Source organism: Littorina saxatilis, linkage group LG16 (genome assembly GCF_037325665.1).
Source record: "Littorina saxatilis isolate snail1 linkage group LG16, US_GU_Lsax_2.0, whole genome shotgun sequence".
NCBI classification, from domain to species: domain Eukaryota; kingdom Metazoa; phylum Mollusca; class Gastropoda; order Littorinimorpha; family Littorinidae; genus Littorina; species Littorina saxatilis.
The window spans coordinates 38,976,703-39,004,185 of record NC_090260.1 but is presented as its reverse complement, the minus strand read 5'-3'; the positions used below and the strand labels follow the sequence as shown (position 1 = coordinate 39,004,185).

General features: G+C 40.7%; 1 long non-coding RNA gene across 1 annotated transcript; it reads left to right on the top strand.

The window, feature by feature from the left end:
* Nucleotides 1-548: 548 nt before the first annotated feature.
* Nucleotides 549-27,483, top strand: LOC138950105 (uncharacterized). Its single transcript, XR_011450497.1, has 4 exons — nucleotides 549-2,408; nucleotides 7,998-8,044; nucleotides 21,286-21,372; nucleotides 27,417-27,483. It is a non-coding gene; the product is annotated as an uncharacterized lncRNA (long non-coding RNA).

Below are 27,483 nucleotides of genomic sequence, written 5' to 3'. Positions count from 1 at the left end.
GACTGACAGGGACTGAAAGAACAGCTAGGTCAGTGCTATTGCTAGTGGCGAGTCACCTCTCTAGCATGTTACAGATTGTTGCAAGCTGTCATTGCATAGTCCTTTCTAGGCGAGCAGTTGCGTTACGTTATGACTTCTGACATACTCAGAAATGTGATTCTACGTCCATTACGTTGTTACGTATGGCTGACCCCAAACAACAGGTCCGTTCCAAAACGTTTTGCTATCACCGGACGCTGAAGAAGAAGAAGCTGAGGCAACGCACCCTGGGTATCAATGGCTTAGCGACTTGTTTGTTTGTAGAGACTGTTGGCTCATGCCACGGGCATTAGTGTGAACGCGTTGGCTTTAGTCCCGCCCACTCAGCTTTGACAGCATGTCACTGGCCCGCCCCCGGCGTTTAATGACACCGCGTCTCAGTCGCGCGGCAAGAACTACTGCTATCAGAGTGGAGCAGGCCAAGGTGCAACTTGAAAAAAGTTAAGGGCTTGTCTATACGCTCATCATAGTATGGGAGTCACGTGGTGCGTTAGTAACACCTTTTAGCAATTTGCCGTCGTAAGGGACGTGACAGAAGACCCAAAGTCTTATGGGAAGGTACCCATTCGGCACACGTACAGTCTGTGTGATTCTGGGAAACAGTACGCCACTCTCTTGAAACACACACCACGATGGCAAGGTTTTTAAGCTGTAGAATAAGTTGTTTTTGTTTTTTGATGAAAAGTGTAGGTGTTCTGTGATCCACACTGCGTTAGGCGTGACACATTGACAACAACTGTGTAGATGGTGGTTTTTGTGTCTAATTGTTTGGTTCATGGATCCAACATGTAGATATCACATCATCTCCAAACAGTATTTGCTTCAGATTCTGGCAATGTGGAAGCCGATTTGTCAAACACACATCCAAATGACAGACTTGTGGAATTGACTTTCATTTTGTGACAACATGTTGCTCTCCATCCCGTCGCGAAATAACCTTCGTGGTTGAAAACGACGTTAAACACCAAATAAGAAAGAAAGAGTTGCTCTCCATTGATCTACCAGACTTCAGGCGTGACAGGACAAACAACGAGTTTATCACTGGACAATATTGCGTTTGTGTGTTTGATTTTGATGTTTTACGTTTCTTGAAATGACGAACAGTGGCTTTTGGTCTACAAAGTGCCATCATGTAATGCAAGAAGGGAGACTGCGACCTTTTGTAGGTTTTGTAGCTTTTGTAAACCTTCATGTTTTCTGACAAGAAAAGTGACAGTTGAGTTTATTTCCTAAAGCGACTTACCATCGGAACAGTGGTTGTTTGAGCACATTCCAAACTATACCATTACTGTTTCTGGACACGACTTGCAAACTGGTTTAAAAACTTTCCTTTTTGTACACTGGACGGTGTTAATTATCTACAGTGTCGTAACCAAAGTTTAAACTTGCATATTACGTTAATGGTGCTGTGCGTTTTAGTTAGACTGTGACATGCTCAGGACTGTGATTCTACGTTCACTGGTGATCACGTGTCTCCTGTTGGTGCTTAGTTTAGAGTCTGGAACACTGACACTTGAACACGAACTCTGACATACTCAGAATTGTGACGTTGCGTCCTTTGATTATTATGTGTCCGTATTGTGTGTGGCTCACCATAAACCACGCAGTGCTCCCCAGACTGTGGGTCCCCATCGTCCCTGCATTTTACACGTGCTAGAAGGCAAACAACGTACTAGAAATTCATGGAGGGGGTACAGAGACGCACTAAACACGAAAAGAGCGAGTCCTGGAACTCACTACATGTCCACTATCATGCCAACTCACAGTGTTGTTTTCAGATTAGTCTAACTGATATGGTCATACTCTTTCTCTTGAGGGCTCAGACAACTTCGGTATAACATTGAAATGAGCACTTCAAAGAATATGGGTCTGTGAGGAATGTGCCTTCCGATAGCAAGAGTGTGGACCACCACGTCCTCGGACCCTCGAAAGTTTCACTGAGGGGGTCCGAGGATCTCCTTTTTATTGAAGTTGGGGGTCCCGGGACCCGTTAGATGGAACTTCTGTGGAAAGCCCTGTTAAGACCCTGAGTTGACACTGAACATCATCTCTGACATACCCAGAATTGTGATTCTACGTTTTTCTAATGAGTATGTGCACGTCTTGAATGCGGCTTGTGTTAGAGATAGTGAGTTGACACTGGAACAACACCTCTGATATGATCACAACTGTGATTCGACATTCACTGATTATTACGTGTACGTCTTGTGTGTGGCTTACCTCAGACGCTGAGTTGACACTGGAACAACACCTCTGATATGATCACAACTGTGATTCGACATTCACTGATTATTACGTGTACGTCTTGTGTGTGGCTTACCTCAGACGCTGAATTGACACTGGAACAATAAACTCTTCAAAAGCAACAGGTAAGGTGATGTTTTTACACCCCCGGTATAGGGGTGTGTATAGGTTTCACTCGATGTGTTTGTTTGTTTGGGTGTTTGTTTGTGTTCGCATATAGATCTCAAGAATGAACGGACCGATCGTCACCAAACTTGGTGAACAGGTTTTATACATTCCTGAGACGGTCCTTACAAAAATTGGGACCAGTCAAACACACGGTTAGGGAGTTATTGGTGGATTAAGATTAAGACTGACATATTAATGGTCAATTGTTTGTTTGGGTGTGTGTTTGTGTTCGCATATAGATCTCAAGAATGAACGGACCGATCGTCACCAAACTTGGTGAACAGGTTCTATACATTCCTGAGACGGTCCTTACAAATATTGGGACCAGTCAAACACACGGTTAGGGAGTTATTGGTGGATTAAGATTAAGACTGACATATTAATGGTCAATTGTTTGTTTGTCTGACTTCCGACTTCCGACTTCCGACTTCCGACTTTTGACTTTTGACTTTTGACTTTTGACTTTTGACTTCTGACTTCTGACTTTTGACTTTTGACTTTTGACTTTTGACTTTTGACTTTTGACTTTTGACTTTTGACTTCTGACTTCTGACTTTTGACTTTTGACTTCTGACTTCTGACTTTTGACTTTTGACTTCTGACTTCTGACTTCTGACTTTTGACTTCTGACTTTTGACTTTTGACTTCTGACTTCTGACTTCTGACTTCTGACTTCTGACTTTCTCTCTTCTGACTTCTGACTTCTGACTTCTGACTTCTGACTTTTGACTTCTGACTTCTGACTTCTGACTTTTGACTTTTGACTTCTGACTTCTGACTTTCTCTCTGTCTCTCTGTCTCTCTGTAAGGACGGGGGTGTTTTTCCTACCTCGGAGGAATTTCTTGTTTTTATTCAAATTTCAATAACAGAATATCCAAAGAGAGATGCACATCCATGCACACTCACTTCTACTGTTCTAGAAATACCTTTTACATTGAGGTCTCCAGGAACTTGATAATTTTAGTAACGTAATTAATAACATATTATCTGCAACTAGCCAATACTTTAAAAACTCTGCCAAATATCCACTAACAAAGATATTTTAATCCTTAAATCAAGATCATGCATACCTATTTAAAATGTAAAATAATATAAAAAGTACGTAAAAGTGTGTGTGTTGTGGCTGTACTTTAATTGTGCGATTGCGAGGATTGTGAACCATACCAGTGTGCACACATGGAAGTAATGACTCCGAGTGTCAACAGGGTTCGCACAGCGTTTTCACGTTGAAATGTAAGGAATTTTTAAGAACCTTTAAGGACTCGCATGAGAAACATTAGGACAACTTTCAACATTGAACTCACTTACAAACGTTCACGCATTATTTAAAAAACCTTTTTAAACTTTCATTGTTCTGCTCTTGCCGGGACTAGCGGATTGTACATCGGCATTTCAGCATGTAAAAAAAAGTCACTGTAGGAATGTCATTTTTTTATTTTCCTTTTTTTGGCCTCAAATAATATAACTATATTTATTTATTTATATGGGAGATTTATATAGCGCTTGACGTTCTCTAAGGTTTACATATTAATTTCTGCCGTGTGAGATGGAATTTTTTAAACAATATATCACGCATTTACATCGGCCAGTAAATCTCAAGCCATTACGGCGAATATTTACTTTTCACGGTCTATTATTCCAAGTCACACGGGTATTTGGTGGACATTTTTTATCTATGCCTATACAATTTTGCCAGGAAAGACCCTTTTGTCAATCGTGGGATCTTTAACGTGCACACCCCAATGTAGTGTACACGAAGGGACCTCGGTTTTTCGTCTCATCCAAAAGACTAGCACTTGAACCCACCACCTGGGCTAGGAAAGGGGGGAGAAAATTGCTTACGCCACGACCCAGGGTCGAACTCGCAACCTCTCGCTTCCGAGGCAAGTGCACTTACCACTCGGCCACCCAGTCCTTAAACTATACACTTAATCACACCCAGAACCAAGAAAAAACACACCAAGTTTGCACTCATCACATGCAGTCAGTGACAAACAACAAACACAGAGGTGTTCTCCTGTTCATGATGGTGCGATCAACGTCTACATCTTAGTAGCAATGGCATAATACAGTACAACAAATATACAAGATTGCAAAAGAAAACGTTTTTTCATTTTGTCAAGTTTTGACTAAATGTATTAACGTAGATGGGGAATCGAGACGAGGGTCGTGGTGTGTGTGTGTGTGTGTGTGTGTGTGTGTGTAGAGCGATTCAGAGAAACCTACTGGACCGATCTCCATGAAACTTTTTATGAGAGATCCTGAGTATGGCATCCCCAGACGTGTTTTTCATTTTTTGATAAATGTCTTTGATGACGTCATATTCGTGTTTTTTTTTAAAGTTGAGGCGGCACTGTCACGCTCTCATTTTTCAAACATATTGGTTGAAAGTTTGGTCAAGTAATGTTCGACGAAGCCCGGACTTCGGTATTGTATTTCAAATTGGAGGCTTAAACATTAATTAATTAGTTTGCACATTAAAGTTGCCATTAAATTAAATTGTTCGTAAACCGAATACAATTTTATTGCATCGTATTCTTCATCTTATTCTTAATCTAAAAATATATACATATGTCATGTTTACTCTAAAAATGTAATCACAATTAACGAAAATATGTTAATTAGTACTACGATTAAAATTGATGAAATCGATCCAAAAATGATTTCTGTGTCGATCTATATTTTTCTCAATTTTCTGAGCTTGTTTTTAATCCAAATATAACATATCTAGGTATATGTTTTTAGAATCAAGAACCGACAAGGAATAAGATTACATTGTTTTTAAATCGATTTTGGAAATTTAATTGTAATCTTAATTTTCATATTTTTAATTTTCAGAGCTTGTTTTTAAACCGAATATAACATATTCATATGTTTTGGGAGTAAGAAAATGATAAAGAATAAGAACGAATTACTATTGGATCGTTTTATAAAAAAAATAATGGTTATTACAACTTTAAGATTTTTAAATACAAAACTTATTAATTAATTTGTAAGCCTCCAAGCTGAAATGCAATACCAAAGTGCGGCCTTTGTCGAAGATTTCTAAAATTTCAACAAAGTTGGTTGGAAAACGGACTTTGTTTCTATTATGTAAAAAACAAATAGGGAAAAGGAGAAAAAGAAAGAGAGAGAGAGAGAAAAAAGAGAGAGAGAGAGAGAGAGAGAGAGAGAGAGAGAGAGAGAGAGAGAGAGAGAGAGAGAGAGAGAGAGAGAGAGAGAGAGATGGGTGAGTGGCGGTGGTAAAGCAACATGCTGACAATTATTCGGAAATGTTACCAAAAACCCATCGCGAACTTTCTTTTAAAACCATGTTTTTGCACAAATACTGATTCTGAAGATCACAGTGAATGCATGAGCAAAAAGGCGTTCTGAATGTTATTGCACTCAGTGAATTCGACGAAATAGTGGAAGTCTCTTCCGCTTTAACTTTTTTTCTTCAGTTGAAATGATCATATTACATACTGCTATACTTGCAGAGCATACTCAATTCCCAGGCAATCGACTCAAATTCCTGGTTTTGTCAGGGCGCAATGCCTAGTATGGTCACCTGTGGTCATTTTTCGAAGAAAATCTGGATTACCTTGCTCTTGTTTTATATCTTGTTTTCACAAAATCGGCTCGAAAAGTATGTTCCCCATGGAGAAGCATGTCATAGGCTGTAATTGCAACCTTCTATTTTATAATTGCTCAAAAGTTGTGTCACTAAAGCCTTATTTTGCAACCAAGGGTTCCTGGTATCGCGTGTCAGGGTACATGGGATATTTACATCTCACCATGCACTCTCTTAACACATTATTTTTTTCAACAAAAAAAATGGACACCACTTTACCTTTAATTTTACAAAAACTTTAACTACAAATAATACGAACAGACAGACATTACTCTGGACTATTACACATATATATACACACACAAAATAGTGATACTTAGCTTTAAAGTTCCGTTTGGACAACACAGTCTATTTAAGGTTAGGATCGTTCAGCAATGTCCTGGAATCACTTCCGTCGTGTAGTCGGTCCTCAGGTTACCCAGTGATAGTTAACACGGAAACTAGGAACGTGAAATCGTTCTAGGTAGAACACCGGAGAACTACAAATGATGGAATGATTCAGTGTGCTGTTTACTTGCTGCAAGTCCTCGATTCACTTCTGTCGTGTGGTCGGTTTTCAGGTTACCCAGTGATAGTTTATAACACGAAAACTAGGGACGTGAAGTCGTTCCAGGTAGAACTAGAACACTGGAGAAATACAGGTATGGAATGATTCCATAGCAGACTCAGAGCGTGGACGATTCACAATGAAGTCCATGGCGTTACCACGAAAAACTTTTCCGTAACTTCCCTGGAACTGTTCCCGAAGCTTTCCCGAACTTTCCTGAAACTGCTACGACGCTGCTACGAAACTTCTCCGAAACTGCTACGAAGCTTCCCCGAAACTTCCCCGAAACTTTCCCGAAACTGCAACGAAGCTTCCTCGAAACTTCCCCGAAACGTCTGAAAAAAACCATATACAGATTTGCTAATTCTCTGTTCAACAGAGTAATTCTACGGTCAGGTTACGTATGTCCAGTTCTGTCTGTTCGTTCACAATGTTCGTCCAATATTAATCAATTAAACATTTTTAATTATGATTTGACAACCAACTTATTTTCGAACATTTCTTTATGAAAAATGGACAATCAAACTTCTTTCACACACGTTCGCATGCATGCCAACCGTCTTCCATTCGTTCTCTCAGACCAATTAGCGTTTCCCTGCCGATCATGCTGCGAATTATATATTGATACTCACACAACTACGTATGAAGGTCCGAACAAGATGGCATGTGCATACTGGTTCGTAAAAATACAGTCACGATACATAAAACACAGCAGACAGACGACACAACCTCGCTGCTTTCCAAGGTAAAAACGATCTTGTTGTTGTGACGCAGCTTCTGTCTGCTTTACGTCAAAACAATGGCGTCGAAAGCATGTCGTCATAATAAAGACGTCACAGTAAGTTAGTCTAGGTACAGGTGCTTGCATTCGCTCTGTATCGGAGTTCCTAATCTGTGACACCTGGTTGAGCCAAAGGGAGTTTATTCACAAATTAAACATGGTAGTTGGAAAAAGCACATACTAACCTTTACTGCTGCATGTAATATGCCCGACTTTTGTATGTTATGAACACATATACGACCTGTTTGAAATCAGAGGCAAGGTTCTCAATAATGTATAGACAGACTGTAAATACAGTCGTTCATACACAACTGTGCATCAAATAATAAAATATGAAAACAATGCATGGTACGTCAAGAAACCAACTTTGTACATAAAAACGAGAAAATGGAAGGGTTTAATTATATACAACAACAGTAAGGAAGACTTACATGGAGTCAGTCTCTTTGAAATTAACAAAGATTTTTAATCCTCAAAACATACATACATAGACAAATGTAAGTGTGAACTATTTGTTTTTGTTATTGTTTTGCATATATCTGTTTAGTTCTCCATCTTCATACTTGTTTTAGTAACACATAGTCCTTGAATTTGTTTTGTTCAGGTGTTACAAGCTTCAACAACACACGCCGGCCGGGAAGGAAGTGTAAGGTAGGTGGACATTTCTTATCGCATGGGTTTCAGACAGCAAGGAGACTTAGGCTTACGCTTCCACAAGTCGTTTGGTAATTTATTGTATTTCATTCCTTCACTTCTTCCGAAAAAGTTCATTGGGATAGAGTCTGCATGTTTTATATCCAAAGAGAAACCCTATCTTGTTAGTCTGTCCTGGAATTGCCCTAACGTGCGTTAATTAATTTGTTGCTTCTATACGGCTTAGTCTGATGACACACCTCTGTAAGGCATGTTAACGTGCGGTAAATAGATAATACTAAATGTACATGGCTTGCTGTGTGATACCAGGTTAACACAATACATTAAATGCAAGCTTAAAGGCACAGTGCGCCTCCCGTAAACCATCACAGATACTGTCAGACTTTTACACACATTACAAACACCCTTCCATTTGAACGCTCACCAAACGGGAACATCTTCGGTGCCCTACGTAAAGAGCGAGCAAATTTCAAATAATTAATTTTGCGGATTGTCTCTGTAGACAATCGGACCGTGGTGCGTTTTGGCTATCGCCAGTTCCTCTGAACAGTCAAAAGCCATCGCGAGAGTTCTTGTGAACCACAGCCGTTTGTTTCGTGCATTGTCAGAGGTACATAATAACGTGCTATTGCAGATAAGCTCACAGCGAGTCGCATTCAAATTACTAACTGACGACTGCATTGTGAAAAAGGGAAACTGGGTCACACGGGTTCACGATGGCTCAGGGGTAAGATAAACCACGCAAAAAAAATTCTTTGAAAATTGCTCGCTCTTTACGGAGGGCACCTAGGATGTTCTCAAGCGGTGAATGTTTAAATGAAAGGGTGTTTGTACTGTGTGTTTTTACAGCCTGGCCGTATCTGTGATGGTTTACGGGAGGCTTACTGTGCCTTTAAGCTATGTTTTTGATGTTTGAAAAAAGACACACACAAGAGCTACGAATATGTCATCATAAGCGGTGCATTATTATTTCTAAGGTCCCTGCCAGATTGTAGTTTGACCCGACTTCATTTGCATGATGTACACACGTGTGAAGATATGGTTAAGTTATTACATGAGTGGCCTATATCATGTATGTAGGATAAAGCACAGAAGGTCGATTTGAATCATCTTTGTTAATGCATTCAGTACATTCAAACAATTAACGGCGATCCGTACATAATCGGTCATTTATGAGGACAAAATCTGACTACATAGGAATTGGGAATGATGGGTCGCGAAAGGTAAAGAAACAAAAGGGTAAAATAAGAACCACTTCGCTTTACTGATTAATTTGACACTTTGTGTACCTGTGTACTTTCCTTCCAGCGTTAGAAAAGGCAAAGAACATGGGCTTACCGCCAGAAAATGTGAAGTATTCTTAAGTCATCCAAGTCCCTGATTTTATTTTAATTCTAAACTATTTAGGAAAATTAATAGACATTAGATAAAACCAAGCCAAGACAAGGTAACTCTTGCGGAAAACCGGAATTCCCCAAAATAGGGAGACACAATTTACGCTTTCACCTCGTGCAGTTATGCAGATTGAACGGATCTTTTTGCTCTGTTTTTGGCGTTAGATAATGCCATGCAATGTGTTTTTTGCAATATGCGTGTCCCCTGTTTTTAGCAAACACTATTTTCGTGGTGCACCACCCATGCTTCAAAAACCAACTTAAATTACAATACGGCCATAATTTATTAATTACAACTTTAAAAACATTGTTCTATAGTTAAGACTAAAACAAATGATTGTATGAAGAATTCCAAAAGATCAGTTGGTTATACCTAAAAACTTAAATCATTTTTGACTGAGATCACAAGCGGAAAACAGGACAGCAGCAGCAGGGGGCAAAGTGTATCCACGACTTTTCCATTCATGCGACGATTGAGCATTGAGCTTTAACACAACATAAATGTATCTACACACGGGGCATATTATTCACATTCAATTTATTTATACACGTTTTAAAACGTATGCGTGGTACCTTTTGACCTGTTGTGTGTAAGCCTTGATGCAGTCTCCTTGTCGTGTGAAAACCTGCCGCTTACACGCACACATTCGTGAATTGTAAAACATGGCAAATGCTGCTTTTTATGTTTATTTCTAGTTGCACCTCAGTAATTGTGTTGGTGGTGTTGATGGTTCTGTGTTGTGTCTTGACATTGTGTGAGCTTCAGATGTCGGTTTGTCGTTGCCTTGGTCTGTCTTTGTTGCTCACCTCTTGATGAACAAGGACAGTTTACTCAAACACAAAAAGAAAGTGCACATCTCTTTCAAGCAATGCCGTAGATGTTTCATCAACTATGACATTATGTAATCCGTATTCAAATACAGTCGTTCAAATACAGTGACTGCAGCCTGAACACTAATTAATTCATTTGCCATACTACAAAGGCTGCTCAGCAATTCTATCCTCAAATCTAAAACTTGTCATCAAGTCTGCGGAACCAATACAAGCAATAGCAGATGCGATTTTTATCTCAAATGTACGCAGTCTGTGAGGTAACTTCATACATATTTGCATGCCTTACTTTCTAAATCAAAAAGGAATCCTTCTTGCTGAAATGTCCATGCACTAGCTGAAAGAGGGGCGGGGAGTGGTGGTTGGGAGTATCATGAAGTTGGCCTGTACTAGCTGAGGGAGGGGCAGGGAAGTGGTGGTTGGGAGTATCATGAAGTTGGCCTGTACTAGCTGAGGGGGGGGGGGGGGGAGGGGTGGAGGTTGGGAGTATGATGAAGTTGCCCTGCACTAGCTAAGACAGGGGCAGGAAGTGAACGTTGGGAGTATCATGAAGTTACCCTGCAATAAAGAGGGGCAGGAAGTAGAAGTTGGGAGTATCATGCAGTTGGCCTGCACAATAGCTGAGGGAGGGGCTGGAAGTGGAGGTTGGGAGTATCATGAAGTTGGCTTGCACTAGCTGAGGGAGGGGCGGGGAAGTGGTGGTTGGGAGTATCATGAAGTTGGCTTGCACTAGCTGAGGGAGGGGCGGGGAAGTGGTGGTTAGGAGTATCATGAAGTTGGCTTGCACTAGCTGAGGGAGGGGCGGGGAAGTGGTGGTTAGGAGTATCATGAAGTTGGCCTGCACTAGCTGAGGGAGGGGCGGGGAAGTGGTGGTTGGGTGTATCATGAAGTAGGCCTGTACTAGCTGAGGGAGGGGCGGGGAAGTGGTGGTTGGGTGTATCATGAAGTAGGCCTGTACTAGCTGAGGGAGGGGCGGGGAAGTGGTGGTTGGGAGTATCATGAAGTTGGCCTGCACTGGCTGAGGGAGGGGCGGGAAGTGGTGGTTGGGAGTATCATGAAGTTGGCTTGCACTAGCTGAGGGAGGGGCGGGGAGTGGTGGTTGGGAGTATCATGAAGTTGGCTTGCACTAGCTGAGGGAGGGGCGGGGAAGTGGTGGTTGAGAGTATCATGAAGTTGGCCTGCACTAGCTGAGGGAGGGGCGGGGAAGTGGTGGTTGGGTGTATCATGAAGTTGGCTTGCACTAGCTGAGGGAGGGGCGGGGAAGTGGTGGTTGGGAGTATCATGAAGTTGGCTTGCACTAGCTGAGGGAGGGGCGGGGAAGTGGTGGTTGGGAGTATCATGAAGTTGGCTTGCACTAGCTGAGGGAGGGGCGGGGAGTGGTGGTTGGGAGTATCATGAAGTTGGCTTGCACTAGCTGAGGGAGGGGCGGGGAGTGGTGGTTGGGAGTATCATGAAGTTGGCTTGCACTAGCTGAGGGAGGGGCGGGGAGTGGTGGTTGGGAGTATCATGAAGTTGGCTTGCACTAGCTGAGGGAGGGGCGGGGAGTGGTGGTTGGGTGTATCATGAAGTTGGCCTGCACTAGCTGAGGGAGGGGCGGGGAAGTGGTGGTTGGGAGTATCATGAAGTTGGCTTGCACTAGCTGAGGGAGGGGCGGGGAGTGGTGGTTGGGAGTATCATGAAGTTGGCTTGCACTAGCTGAGGGAGGGGCGGTGAAGTGGCGGTGGGGAGTACATGTATCATGAAGTTGGCTTGCACTAGCTGAGGGAGGGGCGGGGAGTTGTGGTTAAGAGTATCATAAAGTTGGCCTGCACTAGCTTAGGGAGGGGTAGGGGAGTGGTGGTTGGTAGTATCATGAAGTTGGCCTGCACTAGCTGAGGGAGGGGCGGGGACGTGGTGGTTGAGAGTATCATAAAGTTGGCCTGCACTAGCTTAGGGAGGGGTAGGGGAGTGGTGGTTGGTAGTATCATGAAGTTGCCCTACACTAGCTGGGGGAGGTGTGGGGGAATGGTCGTTGGGTGTATCATGAAGTTGCCCTGCACTAGCTGAGGGAAGGGCGGGGAAGTGGTGGTTGGGAGTATCATGAAATTGCCCTGCACTAGCTGTGGGAAGGGCGGGGAAGTGGTGGGTGGGAGTATCATGAAGTTGCCCTGCACTAGCTGTGGGAAGGGCGGGGAAGTGGTGGTTGGGAGTATCATGAAGTTGCCCTGCACTAGCTGCGGGAAGGGCGGGGAAGTGGTGGTTGGGAGTATCATGAAATTGCCCTGCACTAGCTGTGGGAAGGGCGGGGAAGTGGTGGGTGGGAGTATCTTGAAGTTGCCCTGCACTAGCTGAGGGAGGGGCGGGGAGTGGTGGTTGGGAGTATCATAAAGTTGCCCTGCACTAGCTGAGGGAGGGGCGGGGAGTGGTGGTTGGGAGTATCATGAAGTTGGCCTGCACTAGCTGAGGGAGGGGCGGGGAAGTGATGGTTGGGTGTATCATGAAGTTGCCCTGCACTAGCTGTGGGAAGGGCGGGGAAGTGGTGGGTGGGAGTATCTTGAAGTTGCCCTGCACTAGCTGAGGGAGGGGCGGGGAGTGGTGGTTGGGAGTATCATGAAGTTGCCCTGCACTAGCTGAGGGAGGGGCGGGGAGTGGTGGTTGGGAGTATCATGAAGTTGCCCTGCACTAGCTGAGGGAGGGGCGGGGAAATGGTGGTTGGGAATATCATGAAGTTGCCCTGCACTAGCTGAGGGAGTGGCGGGGAGTGGTGGTTGGGAGTATCATGAAGTTGGCCTGCACTAGCTGAGGGAAGGGCGGGGAAGTGGTGGTTGGGAGTATCATGAAGTGTCCCTGCACTAGCTGATGGAGGGGCGGGGGAGCAATGGTTTGGCGTACAGTCGAACCTGTCTATAAAGACCACCCAAGGGAAGGAGCAAAAGAGCTCTACGCACTGATAAGTTAGATGATCTAAAGACAGAATAACAGTAGTATGCTAAGGAGCTTCAATACATTTGATAATTTCATATATACTGTAGCTTGGATGTGCACTTTCTTCTGCCTTTGACCATACTCGTTGTTGAAGAGATTTTCTGTCTGTCTGTCTGTCTGTTTGTCTATCTGTCTGTCGGTCTGTCGGTCTGTCTGTCTAAGTATCTGTCTGTCTGTCTGTCTGTCTGTCTGTCTGTCAGTCGCTGTCTCTCTCTCCCTCTCTGCGTCTTCCTATCTCTCTCCCTTTCTCTCGCTCTCTCTCTCTCTCTCTCTCTCTCTTTCTTTCTGTGTGTGTGTGTGTGTGTGTGTGTGTATGTGGGGGGAGGCGGGTTACGTAGGTACATGCGCACTTGCACATACGAGTTCAAGCCAGTTGTCGCGTCTAAAGCACGTGAGAAGAAAAAGACGGGCCAGTGCCAGTGGAAAATGCCTGTACAAATGTTTTTCTCCTTCTTACGCTGGTCAATTTGTGGTTCAAGCCGCTGTCTTGCAATAGCTATAGAACTTCTGCAAACAGTCATGATAAGCATCGACACAGTTTTTCTTGTCAGTTCAAGTCAAGAGTGATCATTGAGCTTTTGTTTCTGTTTTGTAAGGAGTAATACCTCCCCGTCACCCCCACCCTCTCCCATCTCTGGTTCCTACCCAGGATGATTTCGCACATTGTCAGTCACGTGACTTGTCATTCCTATACTCCTGCACAGTAGTGGCAGTTTCAGTGCCAGTTGCTATTTAATTTTCTCACATTGACCTTGTTGTTCTGAAATTTTCATTTTCAGTAAGAGGAACATAGTCTCGACACATTGTAGAGAATGTAATTGTGTCCGTGCTTTTATAATACAACCTTTTTGTTAAGTTGACTTTTCCCGAGAAATGTGCGGACATTTTAGAGTTCTAACAAGGGAATAGGGGTTACTTTCATACACAATTTATACTATGAGCAAGGCAGGTGTACCAGGAATTAACATTTTTGTTTTGTGTCATGAGCGCATGTTTTTACAAAGTCGGATGAAAAAGTTGCTTCCCTACGGAGAACTACGCTGTAAGTGTAACCTTTTATTTTATAATTGCTCCATTTGAAGTTGTTACTAATCACAGGTTATTTTCAGTAAGCCTTATGTTGCAACCAATGGCAGTAAGTGTCGTCGAGTAAAGCCAAAGGAATATGATTCACAAGTCGAGTAAAGCCAAAGGAATATGATTCACAAGTCGAGTAAAGCCAAAGGAATATGATTCACAAGTCGAGTAAAGTCAAAGGAATATGATTCACAAGTCGAGTGAAGCCAAAGGAATATGATTCACAAGTCGAGTAAAGCCAAAGGAATATGATTCACAAGTCGAGTAAAGCCAAAGGAATATGATTCACAAGTCGAGTAAAGCCAAAGGAATATGATTCCCAAGTCGAGTAAAGCCAAAGGAATATGATTCCCAAGTCGAGTAAAGCCAAAGGAATATGATTCACAAGTCGAGTAAAGCCAAAGGAATATGATTCACAAGTCGAGTAAAGCCAAAGGAATATGATTCACAAGTCGAGTAAAGCCAAAGGAATATGATTCACAAGTCAAGTAAAGCCAAAGGAATATGATTCACAAGTCGAGTAAAGCCAAAGGAATATGATTCCCAAGTCGAGTAAAGCCAAAGGAATATGATTCACAAGTCGAGTAAAGCCAAAGGAATATGATTCACAAGTCGAGTAAAGCCAAAGGAATATGATTCACAAGTCGAGTAAAGCCAAAGGAATATGATTCACAAGTCGAGTAAAGCCAAAGGAATATGATTCACAAGTAGAACATGGTCCACAGATAGAGCACCTAATAAACTTTACATTGATAGTATGTGCATCAATTTAACATTGGAATTTTATTCTTGAAGCCATGTGACGTCAGAGTCCGACAAAAGCTTATATTTATGGGGCTAGTGGAGACACCAAAAGAGAGCATGTTTGTGTGCGTTCAATCGTAGAAAAAACCCAAAACAACTTTAACTAAAATCAATCGATACATAAATGTTATATGTATTTTTGACCAAAATATGACATTTGACACAGATCTCGACAGGCATTGTTCACCTCGACAGGCATTGTTCACCTCGACAGGCATTGTTCACCTCGACAGGCATTGTTCACCTCGACTGCTTGTGCGGTCTCGGAGGAACACTGTTTGTCTCAGTCTGTGTAAAATGTCAAATTGTTTTGTCAAAAATACAAATAACGTATAATAATAATGCCATAACTTTTGTGTGTAAGGAACATATACAACTTATTTGACATTAGAGGAAAAATTCTCAAACATTTTCAGACAGTCTGTATCGAAGTTCAAGAGGTGATTCAAATCTGAAATTTCGCCGATTAATCTTAAACGAAATGAGGCAGAGCGCTGTTTTAGAGATCAAATAACCAAAGGGAAGTAAGCGCTCTAAATGCATACGACATGTGTAATGGAGTGAGCGAGAGTTATACGGAACCAATCTCCTGGCACCTGAGAGAATAACAAGCATTGAAATGAACAATTGTTTAAGTGGCTTTCATCCTCATATTATAACTTTTAAGGATCAAAGTCGCTTGTTCATTTCAATGCTTGTTATTGTCTCAGGTGCCAGGAGAATGGTTCCGTACAACTCTCGCTTACTCCATTACGCATGTCGTTTGCATATAGAGCTCTTACTTCCCTTTTGTTATTTAATTTAGCCAATTATTTAAACAGTGAATTTTTGTCGTGTCAATTTTGAGGGTATCCTTACTTGTGCGGCGGTCACGTGACCTAGTACAGGGTGACCCAAAAAACAGAGTACCCGAAAAAACTTGAACTCGCCGCATATGAGCATATCTTTCCTGAAAGACAAGCTAAAACGCCAAAATTTGGCGCATTTTCTGTGAAAATCATGCAGAGGCTACTTGTGTGTGTAAATACATTTTATGAAGATTGCTTTATTTTTGTTCAATTTATGACGTTTATGACGTTTTGTTTGGGTACTCTTTTTTGTGGGTCATCCTGTATATAGACAAGTAACAAACAGGGCTCTCAGGCCGATTTTAATGCACAGTCGGAACTCGTGGGCAAATTTGGTTTCATTTAACAGACAAATGCATATAGTCTCTGAAACAACCTTTCTAGTCTTTCTAGGTACCCAAAAGAGTCAGCAGCTATATGCAATTTTAAGGCAAAGTAGCTCAGATATTTAAAAAAAATGCACTTCAGAAAAAATAAACTGTGTTGCAAAAAAACGGCAATATCAGTTTAACCGCAGGCAGCAGAGTAGATATTTCTGAGTGAACTATCAAGTAATTGGAAGGTGTTGAACAGCAAGTGAAAAGATTGTTTGCGTGCAATACATAGGAGGACCAGGAGGCCATGCATTTCAGAAATTGTGTTACGTCACGTCAATTTTACTTTTCTGGATAATGTCAAATCTTCTCAAAGACGTTTTGTAAGCCCCATTCTAATCAAATACATATCAGAGAAAGGTGTATTCATCGGGCTTTTAGCTGCACGTACCTCAGATGTGATAGCTCATAAACACTTAGTGTGAGAGCTCATTTCCGAAGTACACCCCCTATTTTTGTAATTCAAAGTTATGTCATGAGAAGACTTTTGAGAGGCACGTAAGGATGGAGTGTAATGGACCTAACATGGACGTTAATACACCTAAAAATGCCTGCTCAAAAGCGTAGGTGCAAAAGTGATACAGATACCTGTGAAGAAATGTATGCGGGAGACGATAACTTAGTGATGAATCTCATTCAGACAAATAACGCCTTTAATTGCGTATCCTTTTCATTTTCAGGCAGTGCTAGTTTTCATAAGAGTTGCATTTAAACCTCCAAAATGCCCGTCAATATAAAGTAAGAAGATAGAATGTATCTGTGATTGACAATGTGCGCCATATTTATAAAACATTCACTGAAAAAATCGGGTGCATACCGTTTTGGGCGGTTTTACGTTTCACTGAAGGAAACACTGAATTAAGTGTGTTATACTAAACTCTCTGGCTAACATGATTTACACAGAATAAAGAAGTACAATATATGCCATGTAGCTACTGAATGTAGGTTAAGCTTGCGGATTATTGTTTGAATATTGCACCTGCAATGAATCTTTCATGACATAACTTTGACTTACAAAATTAGGGGGTGTACTTCGGAAATGAACTATCACACTAAGTGTTTATGAACTATCTCATCTGAGGTACCTGCAAGTAAACATCTGATGAATGCACCTTTCTCTGATATGTATTTGATTAGATTGTGGCTTACAAAACGTCTTTGACAAGATTTGACATTATCCAGAAAAGTGAAAATGACGTGACGTAACACACACCAAGTAGACTGGAGACGGAAACTTTGTGTGTATGCACTCATAGCTAAACGCTTTGGTCCAAACTGTTAGTTAAACAGTAACTTCGGCATTTTTCAAAAACAAATTAGGCATATTTTGATACGAATACACCCTTTACATAGAGAGCTGTATTGGATGTCCTAGGAATCAATAGTTTTATTGATGCAGTACCATTTCAAACTGTTTGAAACACTCTGATTTTGTTTTTGTGCACATAAGCTGCTTATACCCCGAGAACCTAGCCGTCGCAGCGCACACTTTTGCGCAAAGCTATAATATAGCCCGTACAGTTTTCGATAGGATGGTCGAGTATTGCTCACAATATGATTATTGTGCATGACTCTCAGCCGGATTTGATTTCTATCAAGTCAAATGTAACATTGGGATACGGCAGGCTACTCGGGTTCAAGGTGCTGTTTGTTTCATCAGTGTTAGGAAACCGGAGATATGTGCGTCCTACATATTTCTGTGAATATTTCTGTGAATATTTCTGTGATTGTAGTCTTTGTGTCGTGAATTAAATTGCTTAGGTGTAGCTTGGGGAAGGGCCCCTTATATGGACTGGATCCTATTATGGACCACCTCCTGTTCTGACAAACTAACCGTGCCAGAGCACTCAAAAAACTTGTGTTTGCCATGCACCTTTCCTTCTCTGGATAACTTGCACATGTCAAAACACACAAACCACAAAATCATTACGCCTGTTCTCTTTTGAAACTGATCTGGCAGCGTTAAATCTAAATTCGTTGCTTAAAACGAACTAGTTTCTGTCCATAGACACAGCTCCTAACATACAACACTTGCTGTGCGAGACAGCTAAGAAGTAATTGCTAAATGTTAACAGTGTTGGCCCGATCTTTCTGGCGCAAACAAAAGTAATAGCAAAATCACAAAGTATATGTTTGTCCTCTAGTATAGACCACCTTGACAAAATAAAATAAAATAAAAGACAGGAAAAGATTAGGACCGGTTTCAGTCATGCGTTACATATTAAAAAGTTTGCTAAAAATGACCTATATATAAATATAGATCTAAAACTTTAAAAAAAATATATGAAACAGTCTTTTCCACTTCAAATTTGACAAAACTCATCGATTTAATCTCTGTTTTAATCAGTTGCGTTAGTTTCTTGTTGTGCTTCAAATATGTATCTCATCCAACCAAAACGAAAAAATGTCATACGTATTTGAATTAGTCTGACTCGCACACTGAGTTGAATCATACTACTTTTAAGTAAGTTGGCTTTTTACAATGATTGGTGATGGTCTCTTCACTGGTCAAAATTAGGCGTCCATGCTAATAGTATGGACTAGTTGTGAATTAATCTGTATTGATGTTTTGCTAATTAGCTCTAATTAGGCATTACGGTTTACGAAAGAGAGAACTACCAAGCACAACATTTAACTTCTTCACAAGAAAACAAGCTAGTTTTCAGCATGAATTAAAAAGTAGTTCATATTCAGAGCCCTTCCCCTTCTACCTAACAGCGGTTTTACATATACCTGAAATATACGTGGGTAAGAAAGTAATCCTCGCGTTTCTCTCTCTACTCATCTCTCTCACTTTCCAGCTCTCTGATTGAGTTGTTGTATGTAACACAAACTTTCCTCATCGAAAGCGGGACAAACGACTGGTACAAGAAGACACTGGCTTGAAGTGTGTGCGAGTGTACAGTACAATGACATACACGAATACATCTGGCCACCAGCCATGCACCACTTGACTATAACTACCAAAACACATGCACGTAGAGTGAAAGTGACGAAGAAACCCAGCAAAGGTAAGTGTAGATTCACAACACGCAGCTTTGCTGAGCCCAGTGTCGACCACCAGTGTCAGAGGTAAGTGCAACTTTCAGGCAGAATGATTGTGCTTCATCTTGAACATTACCCTGACAGCACATAATCAAACAAGTAAACTGGATAACCTTAAGTTCCAAAACATTAAATGTTTGTTTCCAATGACCTGGCTAAAAAAAAAGGTCGGTACGGTAGGTCGGCCATTTTGGGGATTAAAGGTCGATGTATTCATTTAGTCAAGGTTTGAGTAAATGTTTTGATATAGACTGAGAATCGAACTGAGAATATGTTTATCACGTTTTGCATGTGACCTCTGTCAGGAACTATCCCCAAAACTGGTGTTCCCCATTATTTAGATTTATGTTTTGATGACGTCATATCCGATTCATGACAAAAGTTGGTAACGCACCAAGATGAGCTCATTGTTCAATGAAATCGATTAAAACTTTGCATGTTTTTAATTGTGACAAAAGTTGAAAAATCAGGAGCAGAAATATAGTTAATCAAAGAATCAAAAACGTTGAAATGTTAATGTTGCATGGTCTTATAAAATCGTTGCATCAACATTCGTATTCACACATTAATCAAAACACTGTCCTAACTTCTCGCGTATTGCCTAGGAAAAAATCATTGACGACTTTGTCTAATATGCTGGAGTATATAGGTAATGGTGTTTGAAAAAGACATGCGAAAAATTGTAACAAGAACCTTGTTTACTTGATGATCTGAACGTCAATGAAACATGTTCAGAATTAGTGTGTGCTGTTTGTTGACTAGTTATTCATGACATACAACCATGGCATAACTACGCATTCAAGTGTAAGCATATTATTCAACGCATACGTCAATGACAGGCAATTGTACACAACTGAACAATGAGGAGAAAATAAGTAACTCAAGACATTTTCGAATAACATATACAACATAGCAACAAAATCAACTTTGACAATACACACTCTGACAAGAATTATTCCGGCTGTCAGGTTCGTTGATTACACACACACTTCGTGCATTTAATGCTGCTTCAACAAAGAACGTTAGTATGATTGTTATAAACATACGTGCTTTCAGTATGAAACTTAACATGTTTGCAATTTACGTTGATGTTTGAAGTGAAGCACAATTATTCTGCACGATATTTTGAGATGCTAATTAAAACAATGATCCCCTTAAATATTATGTATATAGTAATATGTATGTATGTTGTAATATGTATGAATATAGTAATATGTATGTATATAATAATTAGCAAACCCTTTGAAGTCCCTGTGGATTGTTCTAGTCTAACCTGGAATGTTTACATTTTTCATTTAAAATTTTTTTTTATTGAATTGCGCCTTTGTTTGTTCATGTTTTTATTTGATGGTAAGAATGATTGATAAGTACCCATTCTGCAATTTGATTAGAAAGAAAAACGTTCCCCTTCTTTTGTACTGTCACATTCGGATGAATGTTTCCATGGTGTATCGAATGTCTTGTTCTATTTGCAGCTATTTTAATATCATTCATGTCTCGTGATATCAAATTGTTTATTCCATTTCCAGCAATTGTATGTTTTGGATTGTTTTGTTCTTGATTTTCAGCTTAACTTGAGAAGCATTTTGTATTTTGGAGTTAAAAGTCTCCAACTGTGACTCTTGTAATTTTGTATAATGACTAAATATGCTTTTCTTTTGTTTATTGTTTTCGCGTCAAAGTGTGCGTAAATGTGTGTGTGTGTGTGTGTGTGTGTGTGTGTGTGTGTGTGTGTGTACGTGTGAGTGTGTGTGTGTGTGTGTGTGTGTGTGTGTGTGTACGTGTGTGTGTGTGTGTGCTCTTATACGTCCTTGCGTAGTTGAGTGCGTGCAAGTATTGACCATGACGTTGCATGAAAAAAAACCAGAAATTGTGAAATTAATGTACACTATTTATATCAGCCTCACTCCCACAGTGAATCACAGGCAGGTCGAGTGTCTGAATCTGATGTACCGACCAGCAGGACAATCGAGACCTGAAAACAATAGGTAAGACAAATAAGGCTCGAATCCACTCAATTATATGTTGACCCTGTCAAGCCTGTATTCTAGGAATAAGTGTTATAAGTAGAAATCTATAACATGTTCAGTGTAGAATGCATTTTGAGAAGGATACAAAGAGTGACTTATGGGTGTCATTTGGTATTTTGAGCTGCATAGTTAGTCCTGCAGTTTACTTTTGTTACAGAATAAAGGTACAGTCCTGTTTGCTTGGATGGTTCAGCTCAGCTTGTCAGACTTGTCCAGCGTTTGAACGGTAAAAGACCATTCTTCAACGTGTACATTAGGTAACACTAACACCCACCTGGTCACCGTCTGTGCGGGGTTAGAACTTGTTTTGATGAATAATTGATTATGTAAGTGATATCAGTGCTGACTCTGGAAAATGATTCATTCAAGAAGTCCAACATCGTTCTAATTTCAATCAGGCAGTTGAGTTCTTGTATCTATTTAAGTGGACAGATGGTCTTATTCCATTTCAAAACCTCGGCAGATCTGATATTGTAAGCCAAACCGTTAACATAAGAAGAACAGTACTTTTAATGAGCTCCATCTTATTATTCATTTGCATTTTTATATCGTTCTGCTTAAAAAGGTATGATTAAGGTGTATAATCATACAATCAGATATATATTTATTACCAATTCAGTGCCCCATATGGCTTTTTGACCAATGAGGACGGATTCTAGGTGACCCTCTAAATGTTATAACGTTCAGGCAGGGGGGACCATTTTTGTTTATCAAGTTGAAAATTAACAAGACAAAGTAAACATTTAAATCAATAATATCAGCGTGATTTATTCTACAGAATGACACTTCAAATGCTGTCAGATAATACTCTCTTTATCTAAAAAATGCCGAAAAGCGAGTTTTGTCGGTGGGTGCTCTACGGAACCCGGGGCCCGGTAGCTCAGATGGTAGAGCACTGGACTTGTGATCGGAAGGTCGAAGGTTCGAATTCGGGCCGGGACGGACACGGGTCAACTTTATGTGCAGAACCAGAGACGGAAGCCATGTCCCACCCCCGTGTCATCACAATGGCACGTAAAAGACCTTGGTCATTCTGCCATAAGTGCAGGTGGCTGAATACACCTAAACACGCAGACACCTGGGTAGCGCGACTCCGTTGCTGCTAGCTTTCCACTGGGAGGAAGCGACCCGAATTTCCCAGCGATGGGACAATAAAGTAATGAAAATGAAAAAAATGAAATGAAATGAAAAATGAAATGAAAATGGAACAGCAAGGTACCGCCCATCCTCTGAATGTGCAATGCCGACCGGCTCACTTGAAATCTAAATTATCTAAGTTCGGAAAAATCAAGTGAAATTGCGTCACTCGCTTTACGGCAAATGCATCTTTACGTCATTTCCCATCCGTCTGGAGTCGGTTCCAAATCTGTCGCTCTCTGCTCAACAAGAACAAGTCGCGTAAGGCGAAAATACAATATTTAGTCAAGTAGCTGTCGAACTCACAGAATGAAACTGAACGCAATGCCATTTTACTCGTAGCATCGTCAGGCCACCGCTCATGGCAAAGGCAGTGAAATTGACAAGAAGAGCGGGGTAGTAGTTGCGCTAAGAAGGATAGCACGCTTTTCTGTACCTCTCTTTGTTTTAACTTTCTGAGCGTGTTTTTAATCCAAACATATCATATCTATATGTTTTTGGAATCAGGAACCGACAAGAAATAAGATGAAAGTGTTTTTAAATTGATTTGGACAATTTAATTTTGATAATAATTTTTATATATTTAATTTTCAGAGCTTGTTTTTAATCCGAATATAACATATTTATATGTTTTTGGAATCAGCAAATGATGGAAAATAAGATAAACGTAAATTTGGATCGTTTTATAAATTTTTAATTTTTTTTACAATTTTCCGATTTTTAATGACCAAAGTCATCAATTAATTTTTAAGCCACCACGCTGAAATGCAATACCGAAGTCCGGGCTTCGTCGAAGATTACTTGACCAAAATTTGAACCAATTTGGTTGAAAAATGAGGGCGTGACAGTGCCGCCTCAACTTTCACGAAAAGCCGGATATGACGTCATCAAAGACATTTATCAAAAAAATGAAAAAAACGTTCGGGGATTTTATACCCAGAAACTCTCATGTCAAATTTCATAAAGATCGGTCCAGTAGTTTAGTCTGAATCGCTCTACACACACACACACACACGCACACACGCACACACGCACATACACCACGACCCTCGTTTCGATTCCCCCTCGATGTTAAAATATTTAGTCAAAACTTGACTAAATATAAAAAGCGAAGCAACCGAAACGCATGTTCAACATGGTTTGTTGTGTGTCAAACGCATTTGACCTGTGAATATTCATCACGTAAGGTGTGTTACTCTGATTGGCTGACCCAGGTCACGAGAATTCTTTGACTGACAGGCATAATCAGGTAGGAGCGCTCCAGTTGCCATTGCGGCTGTTCTGTCTAATTCTCGGGGTCGCTTCGAAATTTCTTTTGGTCGAATTAAACGGTAATAAAACTGTTATTTCTAATATGCTGACTGTTAGCAAATGACAACAGTCATGTCTCACAAACAATATCAGCATTCGCCTAAAAGGCTCATGCTTGATATCTTTTTTCTCGACATCATTTGCTAACAGTCAGCATATTAGAAATAACTCATAATATTCATAGTTGTCTCACGTCGACTGTAGGGGTCGACAGTTGTTGTTGATTAGCACAAAACAAACATTTCATAAAGAACGCTCACCTCTTTGGGATTTCAAGTTTTTGTAAAATAACACGTTGAAAAGTTAGCCATAATAATTCAAAGATTTATTCAAAATTGACTCAAACGGGTAATTTATGTAACTTTTGGTGATACTAATTAAGCATACACGAAATGACAGGCATCTGTTGATCACTCATTTTTATTGTACACTAGCTTTAACCGTTGTCTATGTCTGTACGCGACTTATTTGCACGCACCTATACACACACACAAACACACACACACACACACACACTCACACACACACACATACACACAGACACACTCACTCACACACACACACACACACCCACACTCATACACACACACACACAGACACACACACACACACACACACACACACACACACGAATGTTTACGCGTTATGGGCTTGCCGAGACTGTCTTTGAAACCGAGATCAAGACTGTGCCAGGGTCAGGGTTACCGAGACCAAGACTTGCTATGAGTGGCCAAAAAAAACAAAAAAAACCTCGGGACGCACGTGAAACGATGATGCAGCCTAGACTGGCCGGGTCCCCGATGGCTCATAGGATATCTACTGTTTTTCGCCGTTTTTAAAGAATCCTTTCAAGTTTGCTTTTGCAAAAGTAGCCAATGACACGACTCAAGATGCGAAGAACATACTCTACATTCCCGTCTCATTCGGTGAAGCCGTTTCAGAGCCTATCGTCATCATACAAACACACAGACAGACAGACAGACAGACAGAAACCAGCTTTATAAGTTAGATTAATGCCCTCTATCCCTTTTCTTGCATAAACTCTGTGGGATGATTATGAAATTGACGAACAAGATTCTGTGATAATTAAAGTTAGAACACATAAGGCGCCATTTTGGAACGTTATTTGATGATTTAATTGGACCTTAACAGGTTCAAGGGACATTTGCTGTACTTTAATTTAGAAACACTCACAATGATTTGCTCAAGACTGCTCCGAAAATATGCCAACCAATTGAATAAATTGTAATCAGCGAGCAATTTGCTTTGCCCAGCTCTCCTTTATCAACAGTACGGCCTTCTTTTCGTCATCATATTTTATTTAGTCCTCATATAGATACCCATTCGTCAAGACCGTTGGATTGATGAAGTCAAACTTACAGTCAAGCAAACGCATGCACATTCCGAGCCATACAAGGCTTAAACCTTCCCATAACATAAACCACGGCCTGAAAAGACTACCAAACACAGCATTTAGATTTGAAAAATAGAATGCTCAGTCACTAATTCTAAGACCTTCCTCGTGTGTGTTGTTATCTATTCAACACCCAAAACAAACTTTTAGCTCTTGGCTTGATTTCAAATCTGTATTTCTAGGAATAGCGCACGAAATATTCAGAGGCGAAAGGTAGGAAAAACATTATGACTGGTGCAAAAAGGCGTCATAATAAGAATTACAGTCAGGGATTCAAACTCAAAACACAGCCATTTTTAATTTAATTTAACTTAGCGCTTAAAAGTTTATTTTAAGGTATTCGAGGTGTGTGGTCACAGAATTACAACCCATAACCTGAACTGTATATTTCCGATAAGAGATGAGAGACGGTTGTTTTGCTAGACTATTTCACTTTAATATTATTTTGTGTTTGTTAAATGTGGTTAGATGTTTAAAACATGGTCCACTATTCCGGAACATTATTCATTTTCATATTCAAAAACCCTTGCTAATACGTACCTCACACAGGCATGGATGTCGTTATAGGCGTCAGACATCGATTAATGGCCGCCAATGTCCGATTCATTATTGTCAGGTGTTGGTCAGATGTCCTATCATATACTTCGTGGAGGGCGAACAGTGTCCGATTCATTATTGTCAGGTGTTGGTCAGATGTCCTATCATACACTTCGTGGAGGACGAACAGAGTCCGATTCATTATTGTCAGGTGTTGGTCAGATGTCCTATCATACACTTCGTGGAGGACGAACAGAGTCCGATTCATTATTGTCAGGTGTTGGTCAGATGTCCTATCATACACTTCGTGGAGGACGAACAGAGTCCGATTCATTATTGTCAGGTGTTGGTCAGATGTCCTGTCATACACTTCGTGGAGGACGAACAGAGTCCGGTTAGATTTTGTTTGTATCGGTCAACGCGCTTACATTGCTTTCAATTTAGATCACAGATCTGGGCCTTGCTTATGTGCTCAAGAGCACAGCTCCAGGAAACCCTTTTCGCATCCAGCAAAACGTGCAAACCACACAAAACCACAGCAACACATTTGCAACAAGAACTGTTCTAGTGCATCGATAACTGATAGACATAGAGAGAACAGTTGCTTGCAGACGATGATGTGTATGACCACAATGTTGGTCACGTAATTATAAAATGTCCTATTCAAATTCATGAAGCCAGTCAAATGTCCTATTCATGTTGATTAGGTCGGGACAATTGTCTGATTCACGAAAATGTGTAGCAACATCCCTGCACGGGTAATCATATCTGTGATCTAGATGATGCGTGCTGGCTTCACCGCTGACAAGGGCAAAACAGTATCACAAAACGAGTGTTTTCGAGAATTTTCTCTCTGCAGACATGACCTTAAGATTGGATTCTACACCTTGTAAAAGTGATAAGCTTTTTAAAACAAATGATTTCTTCTGTAAGTTAAAGGATAGCTGATATCAGATATAACAATTAGAATAGTGCTTAACGTGCATATGTCCAAGGTAACGACTGAAACATGAGTATGGGGCATTCAACTTTTCCACAAAACCAGTACTGATGAAATTTTGAAGATTCTATTGTGAACATGTGAACAAATAAACAATCAAATGATTACACCTCATGAAGAGTGTTATTTCCAATACCCTGACAGTTAGGAAATGTTAACAGACATGTCTCAACAATGGTATCAACATTCGTCTGCCGGCTTGGTCCCACATTATGTGTATATAATGTTAACACAATGACAGTATTGAGTGATGTCGATGCCTGCATGTGTTTGACATCAAACAGGATGTGCTTCCACACATATGGGTTCAAGGGACGTTAAAACCAACAACTAACAAGCCTTCCGGGTCATGTTGACATCCATTTTCTTGGCATGTCTGTTATCATTTCATAACAGTACACACATACACAAAACAACGCATATCACAGTGCTGGATACACTTGTTCTTTAAAATCAGAGACAAGCGAAAACAACAACATTGTCATCATTTCATATGATAGTGTTAGAAGCACATGCTGTTTGAGGTCAAACACAAACACGCATCGACATCACTCAATAATGTCACAGTGTTAAAATTATATAAACAATATGTTTGAATTTCAGGTCATAAACAACCAGCAAAATGGCAAGTTCTTCTGGATCAGATCAGCCAGTGACCCGGTTGGAGTAC